The sequence below is a fragment of the Piliocolobus tephrosceles genome, chromosome 13 (assembly GCF_002776525.5).
Source record: "Piliocolobus tephrosceles isolate RC106 chromosome 13, ASM277652v3, whole genome shotgun sequence".
Classification (NCBI taxonomy): Eukaryota; Metazoa; Chordata; class Mammalia; order Primates; family Cercopithecidae; genus Piliocolobus; species Piliocolobus tephrosceles.
Window position 1 is genome coordinate 41,314,473 of NC_045446.1, and position 15,639 is coordinate 41,330,111.

Below are 15,639 nucleotides of genomic sequence, written 5' to 3' on the forward strand. Positions count from 1 at the left end.
TATGAGAGGAACTTTTCTCTCAGAAAAAAAAGTGTGATATTTATACTTAGTAGTGCCTAGATAGAATGATATGAATGTGTATATGATGGATGGATAAATAAGACAAATAGATAAATAGATGATAGGTAGATAGTTGATGGATATATACATATATTACAGATAGTGATACAATAGTAGTAATGTTAGGAATACATTTATTATAAACACATATATACCAGCCTAAACTAATGTCATACAGAATGTAAAAGCTCTGACACAGTAAAATCAATACAATACTTGAGGTGTAAAGGATAAGGTGTAAATCCAAGATTTGTGGCTTGTTGGGTAGATAAACTTCTTTCATCAATTAAGCTCATAGCCTTAATTTCTTCAAGTCAAAAATAGGTGGAATGCTATATGCCACCTGGATTATTGTGAGGATCAATAGGACTAACATATTTTTGATGTATGCCTTATATTTCCAGTAAAATGAATTGAAAATACCAATAATTCACATTTATTAGATTTCTAAAAAGAAAACATACAAAAATATCTCAAATACTGGAAATTATAAACCTGATACCAGGAAAGATACTATACAGATATAATGTTGCTCCAAAATATTATAATTCAATTTGCTGCAATATTAATTAACACATATCTTAATAAATATGTGTACCAAGATCACCAGTTAATAAATACATTTTAATTGCTGAAGATAGTTTTATACATTCTTCTGACAGTAATCTGTATTTATGCCAGAAAATTTCCTGTAGCATTAAAGACTGTCATTTCACTATTAATTAATGTTCTTTGCTTTTCAAAAACTATCTGTGTAAAGGAGACACAGGCTAATAAATTTTTAGAGCCACAGATGAAGAAAGATCTCTACAGATGTTTAGTTGCCAAAAACATCTTGTTATCTTTGACATCACATTGGTCTCCATCCATACAACAGCATGTACATTGCATTCTTCCTATTAGTAGTCTAACACATGAAAGTTTTCTTAGAAGAAAGCAAATGCTTTACTTCTAAATTCTGCTTAAATAGTATTAATTATTTTCTGCATATTCTAACAATGTATAAAGAAATTCTTAGCTTTGATGCAGGTGAATCCTAAAAGTGGGGCTCATCCCAAAAGGGTTCTTGGCTTCATTCAGGAAAGAATTCAGAAAAAAAAAAAAAAAAAAAAGCAGACAGTGCAAGAAAGCAGTTTTGTTGGAGCAGCTTTGTACAGCACAATGGCTGCTCCGTAGACCAAACAGTCCTATCCTACAAAGCAGCACTAGCGGATTTATAGGGACTACTCCTTATATGTTTATTAAGGGGCAGGTTATTCATTAACTTTGTGGAAAAGGAGCAGGAATTGTTGAAACCATATAGGGCAACTTTCAGGTTGTTGTCATGGCATTTGTAAACTGCCATGGTGCAGGTGGGAGTGTCTTATGCAAATACATTATAATTCCTAGCCCAAGCTGGTTTGGGGCAGTTTCTTCTCAGGGTCATGACCAAAATCAGAAAACAAGTCCTATTGATCTCGTACCTTGGTTGCTTATAGGAAGTATAGGTTGTTGGATTTGATACTAGTTTAATCACTTCATTTTTTATCATTGGGGTTTACCACTCTTTATGTCACAACATATTTAATATTAGTAAAAACAAATTATCTAAGTACAGATATTTTAACTTCTTGGTTTTCCAGAGTTATTTATGCTACATGCATTTATTAAGCTCCTAAAATTTACCAAGTATGGTGTTTAATTTCATATAGTAGCAAGGAAAATTGTACTTAAAACCCAAATATAGTGTAAGGTGATAGGAGCCCCAAATGTTATACAGACACGATGCAGTGGCAACTTAGCGGCAGGAGATGCTATTTGGAAGTAAATAGGTAAAAAAATGCTGGTTTGAATGAAAATAATATCTATAGATGTTTTCATGAATAAATTGGCATTAGAATTAAAGAATGTAAAGAAGAATGCTATGGGATTTGACAAGAAAGAGTGGAAAAGTATGCCAATTGAAAACAAGAGCAGGAACACCAGCATTGATTTTCATCACCTCAGACGCATGATTTCTTTGTGGTAAGAACATTACAGTTCTTTCTTTTACTTGTTTTGAAATACACAATGTATTATTGTTAACTCTAGACATCTTACTGTGCAATTGAACACTAGAACTTATTTCTTCTATGTAACTGTAACTTTGTACTCATTGACCAATGTCTCCTCCTGGCCTCCCTACTCCCTACTCTTCCCAGTCTCTAGTAACTAATATCCTGTTCTCTACTTGTATGAGATCAAATTATTTAGATATTCACATATAAGTGAAATCATGCTGTGCTTGATTTATTTTACTTAATTTCCTCCAGTCTCACCCATGTCATTGCAAATGACAGTATTTCACTCTTTTAACACTAATTACACTAATTTGATTAATACACATTGTATATATATGTATCAAAACATCACTGTACCCCATAAATATGTATGGTTATCATGTGTCAAAAATAAATTTAAAGTAATACCAAAAAAAAGCATTGATTTATTTGGGAAATGTCTAGAATCATTTGAAAGGGAAGTTAAAAATATCAGCAAGGAATGGGGAGCTGGAAATAGAAGGCACCATCTATTCTGCATTCGGGCTCTGATCGCATTTCTAACACCAATAGATCATTTTAATTTGTGAGGATACAGATATTTTTCAATAAACTATGAGCTCCTCGAAGGATAGAAACTGTGAGTTACAATTCTTTTTTAAACTTGGCATCTGATTGAGTGTCTATCAGATAATCATATATTATAAATCCATGTTGAATGAATAAATAAATAAAAAACATTTAATGATGAATAGATGCTCTTGAATACCAGTCTCAAGGCAAAACATTGTACTTTATTATTGTAACCACTTTTCTTTTCCCACATGAGTCAGGTTAACAGTGAAAAAAGATCATCAAATAACAGTTACTGTAAAATGAATCTTCTATAATTATCTGCATTTCTAATTATAGACTCAAAGAGGAATGATTCACTTTAATTCTAAGTTTTTCACAATGTTTACTGAATTGCTAGTAAGAACTAAATTAAATAATATTTTAAGTCAGGAAAATGCATTTAAGAATAAAAATGGCACACTTTCTTCTGTGGTTGTACTTTAAAAATTGTAACCTCAGCTACCGTTCCATTTAAAATGCAATAATATTTTCTAATCTTAATTTTTTAAATAGAACAACATAAAATTTTTCACAGCTCCCATCCTTTGAGTAAACCACAGTTTATAATTTGATTAAGCTTTTTAATACTTCATTTCTAATTTCTTAATCTATAAATCATAAACTTAAATTCTTTAGTATTTTTAATTATGCTAGCAAAAGAGGGAATGATACCACATTATATTTTAATATGAATTATATTTTGAAAAATATCTCAATAGTAAATATTATATTCTCCTAAGGAGCTTGAATGATTCCTGTTTCTCTTAAAAATAGCAGGCAATGTACAATTTTTCTTTTTTCCCTGGCTGTTAGAAAGTTCATATGTACATCTGACACCCTAACCATACAGACTATCCCTGTTAGTTCAGATTTTTCTTTAATTTTTAAAAATCCTTATTTTTAAAAAAATGATAGAGAAAAGGGAGATACTCCTCAAATAACACTGTGAAAGTATCTATTCAGTTCTAAATTTAGAAGTGAAAACAGAAATTTCAAATAAGTGTTTACAATGTCTAGAAATGTTCAGCTCTTTTATCTGATGTAGCCCTAACATGCTCAACGAAACTCCTCTGCATATAACACAGTATCTCAGTTGAAAGGTGTTAGTCTCAAATTTTCATCCTTTGAGATGCTTACACTGACAGAGCATAGATAGCAAATATTGGATATCTTCTGCCTCTGAATGGACTTAGCTGGGTGCTAACGTTTATGAAATTGCTGAGTTTACTATCCATGAAATATAGTTTAAAGTGAGGACTTCAAGAAGCTCTTGACTTTTTGTGAATAGTCAATTTGAAGACAACATAATGAACACAACTATGGAGTCCAATTTCTAACAGACCATAAAAAGGGTACCAGGCATTTGTATCTATTAAAGCAATTCTGTTACCTTCAGTCACAAAGCTCAAAGATCAGTGCAATAATTGCAACAAAGGAGAATCAATATCTCAGATATTACTTCAAAACTAAAACGAGGCCAGAAATATATTAACAGTAATGATTTATTAATTACGTGAATAAGGAAACTCTTCAAAGTGAAGGTAACGTCTGATTTAGTTTTTAGATGAGGAGAATAAACCACTTAAAAGACAGGAGAAGACATTCCAGGAAGATTAGACACCATAAGAAAATGCATCATTTGGACCATTTAATTATAGAATAAGCAAAAGCTGTTCTGAACACTTTTCAAAAGCTTTTTGTTCCCTGAATTTATATTTCATACTTCTTCTTACTTTTTAAAAGACTGACAAAATATTTAAGGTTAATGCACCCATTAAAAAAGAACAGGATCATGTCCTTTGCAGGGACATGGATGGAGCAGGAGACCATTATCCTTAGCAAACTAACACAGAAACAGAAAACTAAATACTGCATGTTCTCACTTGTAACTGGGAGCTAAATGATGATAACACATGGACACATAGAGGGGAACAGCACACACTGGGGCCTACTGAAGGTGAAGAGTGGGAGGAAAGAAAGGATCAGGAAAAATAACTAATGGGTACTAGGCTTAATACCTCGGTGATGAAATAATCTGCACAACAAACCCCCATGACCACATATACCTATATAACACCTGCACATGTAGCCCTTAACTTGAAATAAAGTTTAAAAAATGTTTTAAGTTAAAATTTCTAGTAGTGTGGTTCCACACAAAGTAAGAGTACTTAAACTGGAGCTAGCAGCTGGGGGTTCTAATTTCAGCTCTGCCCCTAGTCACATGACCTTCGGCAAATCACTCATCACCCCTGCTCCTTTAATTTTCATCTACAAAATTTGAGGTAGTTAAATTTCTAAAGTGTTTCCTAACAATTAACTAATAAAAATATTCTATGGTCACTTAAGTATTGGGTAAAGATATACTAACATTTTACTCTACAGGTCAGATTTAATTTGAGAATAAAAAAGTATTCTAGGTAGTTAAAGATAGAAAACTATCGTAAATATTACCAGAAATAAGCACTATCTTATGTTGGAATTGTACTATCTGGGAGCATGTGAGCAAAAATGTGAGTGTAAAATTTGTTATATGAATGATTAAACCCACCTCCAAACATCTGCTCTTTGGACAGATTAATCTCTCCCATCTTTGGATAGAACTAAAATGAGGACTCCATTTTTCTTGCTGGTCTCACTTATACAGCCCTAAAGAAGTAGCCCAAAAATAATAGTTTATGCCACATTTCTTTATCACAAGTGTAATTCAAGTCTTTGAGAGTCTTTAGATTCTGTTAAGCCCAATTCATATGGCCTTTGTCCCTAAAAGTGATTTCTCTATATTTTATGCCTAAATCAGAAATGCAGACTTTACTTCTTACGATTTCACCTGAATGAAAGACTTTCATTTTCCATTCAGTGCAGTTTGTTGTACTGCATCTCTTTAATGTTATGTCCAATTTCTTGCCATGTGAACATTAACTTCATTTTGCAAGCTCACATTTTAATTAAAATCTCAAGTTCTCATAGTTGAGATTTTTTATACATTATGTTAAATCATGAGTATCATCCATAAAATGGAAATCCATCCCAGAAGTTAATACCATCTATATAAGGGGAGTTGATGAAGCTAATGAAATTATTGGGAACCCATATATGATGTCTATATTTCTGCTTGTTGGCCCATATTTCAGGTTGCTTCATCATTATTCACTAATGGATGAACACACTTGAACTATTTAATACTTGAAATAGTGTTTTCTGCCCTTAAAATATATATATTCCTTGTTCACCTACTTTGCAGATCTCTCTTAAACATCAGAGTATAATTTCAAATGAAAATAATTTAAAAATTTCAAGAAAACACTATTTGGTAAATACTGTTATTAACACAAAAGAGAATGTATGAACTACATTTATTGAATAGCTCTCAAAATCTGTCTCATTCTACTTTAAGGGGCTCTTATAGAAAAAGAGAAAGATGATGGATTTGATGCTTTCATTCTAAGTTCATTTTTAGTCATAGTTTTTAGTTGGACTCTCTAAGCATATAAATAAATAGTTGTAGTATGTGGTAAAGAGAGATGAATACTGAAGAGGAACAAAAGTGGTATTGTCAGCTTCAAAGATGACAGTGATCACCAAGACTTTATATTATAGATAACATACAGCCACACACAAAATCCATGTGAAATTTCAGTTAAACAAAGAGCTTATGATTCAACTGCCAAAATCTTGAGGACTACAGAGGACGTAGTAGAACATGCTGTGAGGAAGGTTGAGATAAATAAATATTTTTAAAAATAACGTAAAAAAAATTGGGCTATTTGAGTAGCAGCAATGCATATTTGAGGGAAGTTCTCACCAACACTTTAAATAATTTGTATATCAAAAAGTCCAATTTGATTTATATACCAAATACAATTTGATTTGTGTATCAAAAAGTCCAATTTGATTAGTTTATCAAATAATTTCAAAATATTTGTCATTATTTATTAATTAATTTATTTATTTTTTGAAATGGAGTCTTGCTCCATTGCCCAGGCCAGAGTGCAGTAGTGAGATCTCGACTCACTGCAACCTCTGCCTCCTAGGTTCAAGTCATTCTCCTGCCTTAGCCTCCCGAATGGCTGGGATTACAGGCACCCGCCACCACACCCAGCTTATTTGTGGACTTTTAGTAGAGATGGGGGTTTCACCATGATGTCCAGGCTGGTTTCGAACTCCTGACCTCAAGGAATCCACCCGCCTTGGCCTCCCAAAGTACTAGGATTACAGGTGTGATCCACCACGCCCGGCCCATTTCTTAATTTTATGGTTATTTAATAGTTGTACATATTTATGAGATACATGTGATATTTTGATACAAGCATAGAATGTACAATGATCAAAACAGGGTAACTGGAATATCCATCAACTTGAATATATATAATTTCTTTTTGTTGGGAACATTCCAAATTTGCTCCACTAGTTATTTTGAAATATGCAATAATTTATTGTTAACTATAATCACCCTATTGTACTACAAAACCCTAGACCTTATAACTTCTATTTAATTGTATTTTTTGTATTCATTAACCAACACTTCTTTATCCCCCATTCTCCACTATCCCTCAAGTAACCATCACGCTACTCTCTAATTCTTTGAGATCATTATTTTAGCTCCCACATATGAGTGAGAACGTGACATATTTGTCTTTCTGTGCCTGGCTTGTTTAGCTTGACGTAATATCCTCCAGTTCTATCCATACTGTAACAAATGATAGTATTTCATACTTTCTATAGCTGAATAATATTTCATTGAATATATGCACCACATTTATTTTACCAATTCACCTGTTGATGGACACTTAGGTTGATTAATATCTAGACACTAATGTAAGCTATTGTAAATAGTACTGCAATACACATGGGAGTACAAATATATCTACAATGTACTAATTTCCTTTTTCATGATTATATGCCCAGCAGTAGGATTGCTGGATCATATGGTAGTTCTATATTTAGTTTTTGTTGTTGTTGTTGGAACCTTCACACTGTTTTCCATAGAGGCTATACTACTTTACGTTCCCACCAACAGTGTATGAGTAGTCTCCCTTCTCCAAATCCTCACTAGCATCTGTTATTTTTTTTTTTTGATAAGAGCCATTTAGCTGAATCGAGATGATATCTCATTGTGATTTTGATTTGCATTTCTTGATGATTAGTGACGTTGAACATTTTTTCATATACTTGTTTGTCATTTGTGTGTCTTCATTTGAGGGATGTCTATTCAGACCTCTTGCCCATTTTTCAAATTAAATCATTTGGAATTTTAACTATTGATTTGGTTGGGTCCCTTATATATTCTGGTTATTAATCACTGATCAGTTGGATAGTTTGAAAATATTTTCTTTCATTATGTAGGTTGTCTCTTCATTATTTTCTTTTCTGTGCAGGAGCTTTTAAGTTTGATGTGTTTTCATTTATACATTTTTGCTTTGGTTGCCTGTGCTATAAGGTCTTATTCAAGAAATATTTGCCCAAGCCAATGTCTTGAATCATTTCACCTGTTTTCTTTTAATGGTCTCAAAATTTCAGGTTTTACATTTAAGCATTTAATTTAGTTTGATTTGATTATTGCATATGGTAAAAAAAATAGGGATCTATTTTCATTCTTCTGCATATAGATATCTAGTATTCCCAGCAGTATTTGTTGAAAAGGGTGTCTTTTCCCCAGTGTATGTTCTTGGCACCTTTTTTGAAATTAGTTGGCTATAAATGGATGAATTTATTTCTGGGTTCTTTATTCCATTCCATTGGTCTATGTGTCTGCTTTTATGCCAGTACCATGATGTTTTGGTTACTATAACTTTGCAGTATAATTTAAAGTCACGTAAGGTAATGCCTCCAGATTTGTTCTTTTTGCTCAGGATGGCTTTGGCTATTCAGGGTCTTTTGTGTTTCATAGAAATTTTAGGACTGTTTTATTTTCTATTTCTATAAAGAATGTCATTGATAGTTTGATAGTAATGCATTGAATCAGTATATCACTCTGGGTAGTATAGATATTTCAATAGTATTGATTCTTCCAATCTATGCACCTGGGATAGCTTTCCATTTTTTAAATCCTCTCCAATTTCTTTCATTAATTTTTATAGTTTTCACTGTAGATTTTTACTTCTTTGGTTAAGCTTATTTGTAGCCTTCACAGCCAAATTCTACCAAATCTTTAAAGAACTAATACAAATCTTACTCAAAATTTTCCAAAAAGTCAAAGAGGAGATAGCTCTTCCACACTCATTTTTTGAGGCCAGCATTACCCTGACACCAAAAACAAAGACACAACGTGTGAAAGAAACACAGGTCAACGTCTCTGATGAACATAAGAGCAAAAAATAACTCAACAAAATACTAGCAAACTGACTTCCACAACACATTAAAAAAATTGTTTATCACTATCAAGTAGCATTCATCCCCTGGATGCTAATATGGTTCAACATACACAAATCAATTAACGTGATACATCACATCAACAGAATGAGTAACAAATGTTATACGATCATTTCAATATATGGCAAAAAAAGCATTTGATGAAATTCAACATCCCTTAATAATGATTTTTAAAAACTCTCAACAAACTGAGTATAGAAGAAACATTCCTCAACACATTAAAGACTATATATGATGAACCCACAGCTAGTACCATACTGAACAGGGAAAAACTGAAAACCTTTCCTCTAAGGTCTGGGACAAGGCAAGAATACCCACTTTTACCACTTTTATTCAACATAATATTGGAAGTCCTCTCCAGAACAACTAGGTAAGGAAATGAAATCAAAGGCATCCACATTGAAAAGAAAGAAGTCAAATTATCCTCATTTGCAGATGTTTGCAGATTATATAGTATTACAACTGATACACAAATTCAGTAAAGTTGCAGGATGCAAATTAATATACAAAAATCAGTAGCATTTCCATATGTCATTAGCAAACAACCTGAGGAAGAAACCAAGAAAGTAATCCCATTTACAATAGCTATAAAAGCCATAGCAAAATACTATTTTACAGAGTTGGACAAAATAAATCATTGAAGAAACAATAGTGAAACCAAGACTGAGTTTCTTCTGAATCAAATCAATGCCCTTGTATTTGATAAATTATATTGATAAATAGGTCCTATAGATTATTTAATGGAGTCTGATATGTTGCACTTTGAGATTTGAATAGATTAAAAATACCCTTCATTTAAGCTCAAGAGATACACCAGTTAAGTTTCACCTAAATAGCCATGAATGTCTTTACCATGTAATTAATCGTCCAAACAGAGACACTTCTGAGGGAGAAAAGGGGCATCAATAATGTGGGGATGACAGGCATAAAACAATAATGTTCTCAGTAGACTGTAGATTATGGTCATTCTGGCATGAATCATAATAATGTAAAGACTATCCTGTCCTTGAGCTTACCAGCACTGCTGTGGAGCACAACTTCAAGGAACACCATGCCCATATTACACTGTGCTCCAGACAGCACCAGTCACATAGAAATCATTATGAATGATGCCTCTGGAGTTGTTCAAAGTGGTGATCCTGGTCTTTACTATAAGTTAGGCACTTTTCTAAAGGCTTAATTTCTAGTAACTAACTTACTATTCCGAAACTCTGAAATGCTTATTATTGCCATTTTACAGATGAAGAAACAGAGATAGACTGACTGTATAACCTGCCCACAGTTACACCTCTAAAACTGGTGGAACAAGGATTTGAACTTAGATGGTCCTCCATTCTAATCCTTGTTTTAATTGCCACACTGTTTTGCACTATATTATGTCATTTGTTCTGTATGCAATTTTTTTAATAATCAGGACAACACTCTGAGAGTACATGATTTTAGGATGCATAATATTCCCAGAATGAATTCTATTCAACTAATTTCTGTTGCATTAATATGGAATATGCATGCAAAATGATTACCAGTGACTTCAAAACATTTCACAAAGCATATGTTAAGTGACGGACTGTGTAAGTTAGACAGAGTTTTACCTCAGCAGTTTTATTTTGAATTAAAAACAAAATGAAACCACATCTTTTTAGAATTGTATTCAAGTATTTGAAATGAAAAGGAGGACTCATGAAAAAATTCTTACATTTTCATTTCTGACAGACACTCAGCTGACAATGCTTTGAACTAGTATTCCTTTCCATATAATATAAATGTTCTCCCAATAAAATACTTCCCTAAAGGAGAAATTCTAGATAGTCTCAGTTTTAAATATCAGATCAAATGTGAATTAAATGTACACATAGTATTTCTGAGCCGACGACATTTGTATACCATGCTTAGTCTCAAACCCACACTTAATTATGCAAATCACCCCCAGACAAAGCGAGTGCATAATAGGAGGACAACTATACTTGGGTGTGTGTAAGGATGAAGGAGGGTGTTCAAAAACAGCAAGAGGAGAAAGGAAGCCAATGAATGTGTAAAAGTTAAAATATTTCCCATGGGGATGGCTCTTTCATCTTTATTTAGCTGCTAGTTTTTCTACATTGTCAGTCTAAATGTGAAATTGCTGTTGTAATTTGAATACTGAATATTAAAAACGTGTTTTATTATTTTTTACAAAAATAGACTTTAGAAAGTCATTATACTATTATTTAGACACAAAGCATAAAAGTAAATTAAAATATCTTTGAATAAAATGTTTTGTAATTAAGAGAACTTTGTGTGACAACTCAAGTTATTTAAGTAAAGTTTCTGTCCATCTCTATAATTGATGTTTCAATTATTTCATTAAGACAGCAAGTGAATAGGGCTAAGTAGATTTTCATCAAATCTGAGTATGTTGATAATGGTCTGGTTTAAGATGTGGACTTAATGAAAGAGCAGAAAATCACTTAGGCTCTGGGGGAGAATTTCCACATGGCCTCCACAGAAGATGGTAGCAGAGCTAGTGGTACTTACAGCAGTCCCGGGACTTCAGGAGCATCTCAAAGAAATGGACTGTCATCATTCTGAGTGAACCTGAGGGAAGTACAAAAAGACAGGCCCATGAGATTACTGATTGGAAAATATATAAATCTTTATATCATGGATAGAATAAGAAGCAGAGGTGCCAAATATGAGTCCCAAATGGATTGGCCCAAGCGTCAATCAACACTTGGAACTAGCATAGTCGTTTGAAAATAAACTACTTCTTACTTGGGCATCACTGTACAATGAGCTCTGAGTTGAACATCATAAAGATGGTTAAAACACTTCCCTGGGAATGCCAACCAAGCCACCTAGACTGCCCATAAAGCTCTGCTGGAGAGCAGAGCTGCTTTCCATGTATACCAGGAGTAGGAAGATAATGCTCCACTGATATGTGAAGGATAGGAAATCTATAAGCCCTTGTTCTATGTTATAGTAACATTTTCCTGATGTAATAATGTTGTGAAAAGTATAATGTCTCTTAGAGAAGTTTTCAAATGACAATGTACACACATACATAAGTATGTATGTGTGTGTATGCACATATACATGTGTAGAGTGTGTGTGTGTGTTTGTATCTGAAAATAGAATGCTCAGAAGCATGTTTCACTTAAACAGTCACTCAATTCAATAACAGCTCTGACAAAATTGGAGTAATGTAGCCACCATTAATATTTTTCAGTATTTTTAATGTGTTCTTTCATTGTTTGCAAAGCTTTCTGTGGCTTTTTGTGAAACCACGGGTAGAACTGTAAAAGGTAAAATTTAGTATTAGCATTCGTGAGGTACTGTTCTTAGTATTTATTAACCTATATGTTCTATGCACAAAAACTACATATTGCATGATTCATTTATATGACATGCCCATAACAGGCAAACCTTTTAGCGATAAAGTAACTAAAATCACAAAATTTGTGATTGACTTTAAGTGCAAAAATTTGTATCCAGGTTGAGCAAACCTCTTTGTGAAATGAAGTTTACTAATCTAAATGTGAAATAATGACATTTAGAATAGCTCTAATCTCACTAAGGAATTTAGTTTTTTCTTTAGCTCTTTCTGTTTGACAATTCCATCTGAAGAAGAATAGGAAAAGCATATTTTTAAAAAGTTTTACATTTTTTTATCTCATAGGTCATGTATGAATAGTATGAATGTCACTTCCAGTTAACACAATTAACTCAGTGTTAATAATATTAAATATATTTGTACATGCATGTTTCTATATACATCTATGTATGCATGTTTTGTATATGTAGTTGTATATAGCTATAATGACTACAGCTATATAACACTATAGCAATAGAACATGTAGATACATACTAACTACTACCATCCTTGATGGTGTTTCTAAGAGACCTCTGCAGAAGGATAAGCGATAACCACAGGCTAATTAAGATGCAAAGACTAAAGGTTAGGCAAATGGTAAATTTAAATTTCCTTCTTAAACATGACCATACATATTTATAAAAATTGCTTTTTGAATGTATAATTATGTGTGTGTACACAGACATTTATTTATCTTTTTAACAGCTTTATTGAGATATAATTCACATACCATACAAGTCTCCCATTTAAGTTTATAATTCAAAAGTATCTAGTATATTCCCATGGTTGTGAAATCATCACAATTAATTTTGTGAAATCATCACAATTAATTTTATAATATTTTTATTATCTAACAAAAAGCCCTATATTCATGATCATATCCCCATCACCAAATCCCTAATACCCTCTTCAGCCCTAAGAAACTGCTAATTTACTTTCTGTCTCTATAAGATTCATCTATTATAAAAATTGCATGGAAATGAGACACACAAAATGTATTTTTTGTGACTTGATTCTGTAACTTGCATAGTATTTTCAAGGTTCCTCAATATTGATACATGTATCAGTTCTTCATTCTGTTTTACTGTCAAATAATACTCCATTGTATGCATAGACTACAATTTATGTATGCATTTATCAATGGATGAACATTTTGTTTGTTTCTGCTTTGGGGCTATTATGAATAATGCTGCTATGGACATTGATGTACAATGTTTGTGTTGTATGTCTTCATTTCTTTATATACCCTTCATAGATATACACCCTAGGTGTGGAATTGTTCTGTCATATGGTAACTCTATGTTAAATATTTATGAGAGAAAGAGAGTAAGCGAATGTATGTGTATGTGTGTATGTGTGTAAATAAGAGGAGATGTGTATACTTATATATATCCATCTATCTATCTATCTCCTGTTCAGATAGTTTTATTTTTTAATTTTCAATGGGAGAGCAATAGAAATAACTAAAAATAAATAATACCATAACACCAGTGTTCCAAATTGGAAGCTAAAACTTCAATTTCAATACTTAGCCTAAGCTAACACATACACTATATCTTATCTCCTCTGTAATTTCTGGGAGATATATAAATGATTGTGAGATACATAAATATATGTTATTTTATATTATCTCCTCTCTAATTTCCAAACTCATATTTTTTAATATATCTTAATCTGTTTCATCTACATGCTAGATGCTAAACAGTAATTTCATATAGAAAGCTGCTCTTCATCTATCTTGGTATCACCTGCAATATTAATTTGCCAGCTTTAAAGAACATGAGTATCACCTACTTGGTATGTTAATCACACAATACACACACACGCACACACAAATAAAATCATAAAAACCAAAAAAGGCATTATTGGGTCACTCTATAGAAATTCTGATTCTGTAGGTCTGGAAAAGGATCTAGGAATCTGTATTTGAATTATATTCCCCAAGTTACGCTGACATGGTCAGTTTGTGCACTTCTTTTACATTGTAAAGTGCTTTTTTTGGTTTGTTTTCAGAATAAGCTTGTAGAAACAGTCAAAAGTATTTCCAGTAGTCAATAGCGTTTATACTCATTTTAGATATGATTTTTTTTCACTTCATTCTTGCTTGAGTGAAAAGAAAACGAGGCTAGTTTATATCACACTTTATATCACATCTTTGTAACTTTGAGAGTAATAAAGAAGTTTCGTACTCTTCAGTATAGCTTTTCTTTATTTCAGGAACCTTGAACTTTTGAAGAGCATAGTCAACCTCTTTCCTCATTAACAAATGGTTTTAAACAATCCTTATCTCTCCAGAAAGACTTGATTTATTCTGCCATAAAAAAGAATGAGATCCAGTCATTTGCAACAACATGGATGGAACTGTTTGTTTTTGAGACAGGGTCTCACTCCATTACCCTGGCTGGAGTGTGGTAGGACGATCATGGCTAACTGCAACCTGGACCTCTTGGAGTGAAGCGGTCCTTCCACCTTAGTCTCCCAAGTAGTACTATAGAAACATGTTACCACACTCAGCTGACTTTTTTTTAGTAGAGACAGGGTCTCACTATGTTGTCCAGGCTGTCTTGAACTTCTAAGCTCAAGCAGTCCTTCTACCTCAGCCTCCCAGTGTTGGGATTGCAGGCGTGAGACACCGTGCCTGGCCAGCTGCTATATTTGGTACAATAATATACTGTCTATGTTTGCAGTCTAGAAGCAATAGGCTATACCATACTGCATAAGTGTATAGTAGGCTATACTATCTAGGTTGGTGTAAGTGTATTCTATGATGTTTGCAGAATTAAAAATTGCCTAAGGACTCATTTCTTAGATGGCATCCACATCATTAAGCAACACATGGCTAAACTTGAAAATTGCTAAGAGTGTATATTTTAAGTGTTTTCAAAACAAAATATATATGAGTGTGTAAGGTACTGCATATTTTCTTTACCTGATTTGGCCATTCCACAATATATACATATTTCAAAACATCATGTTGTACTTAAAATATATACATGTTTTACTGTTCAATTAAAAAATATAATATATCTAGAAAACAAAAACAGCAGTGCTGCTTTTAAAAATATATGTAGTGATCTCTTTGTATAAAGGAACATTTTAGGCTAAAATAAGATGCATGCTACACTACTTGCTAGTAAATAAAGCAATAGAATAAAATTTGTGTAAATACCTCTGTCTCAGGGAAAATATTTTATCAGTTTCTTATGACTGCAGAATATACTATAAAAA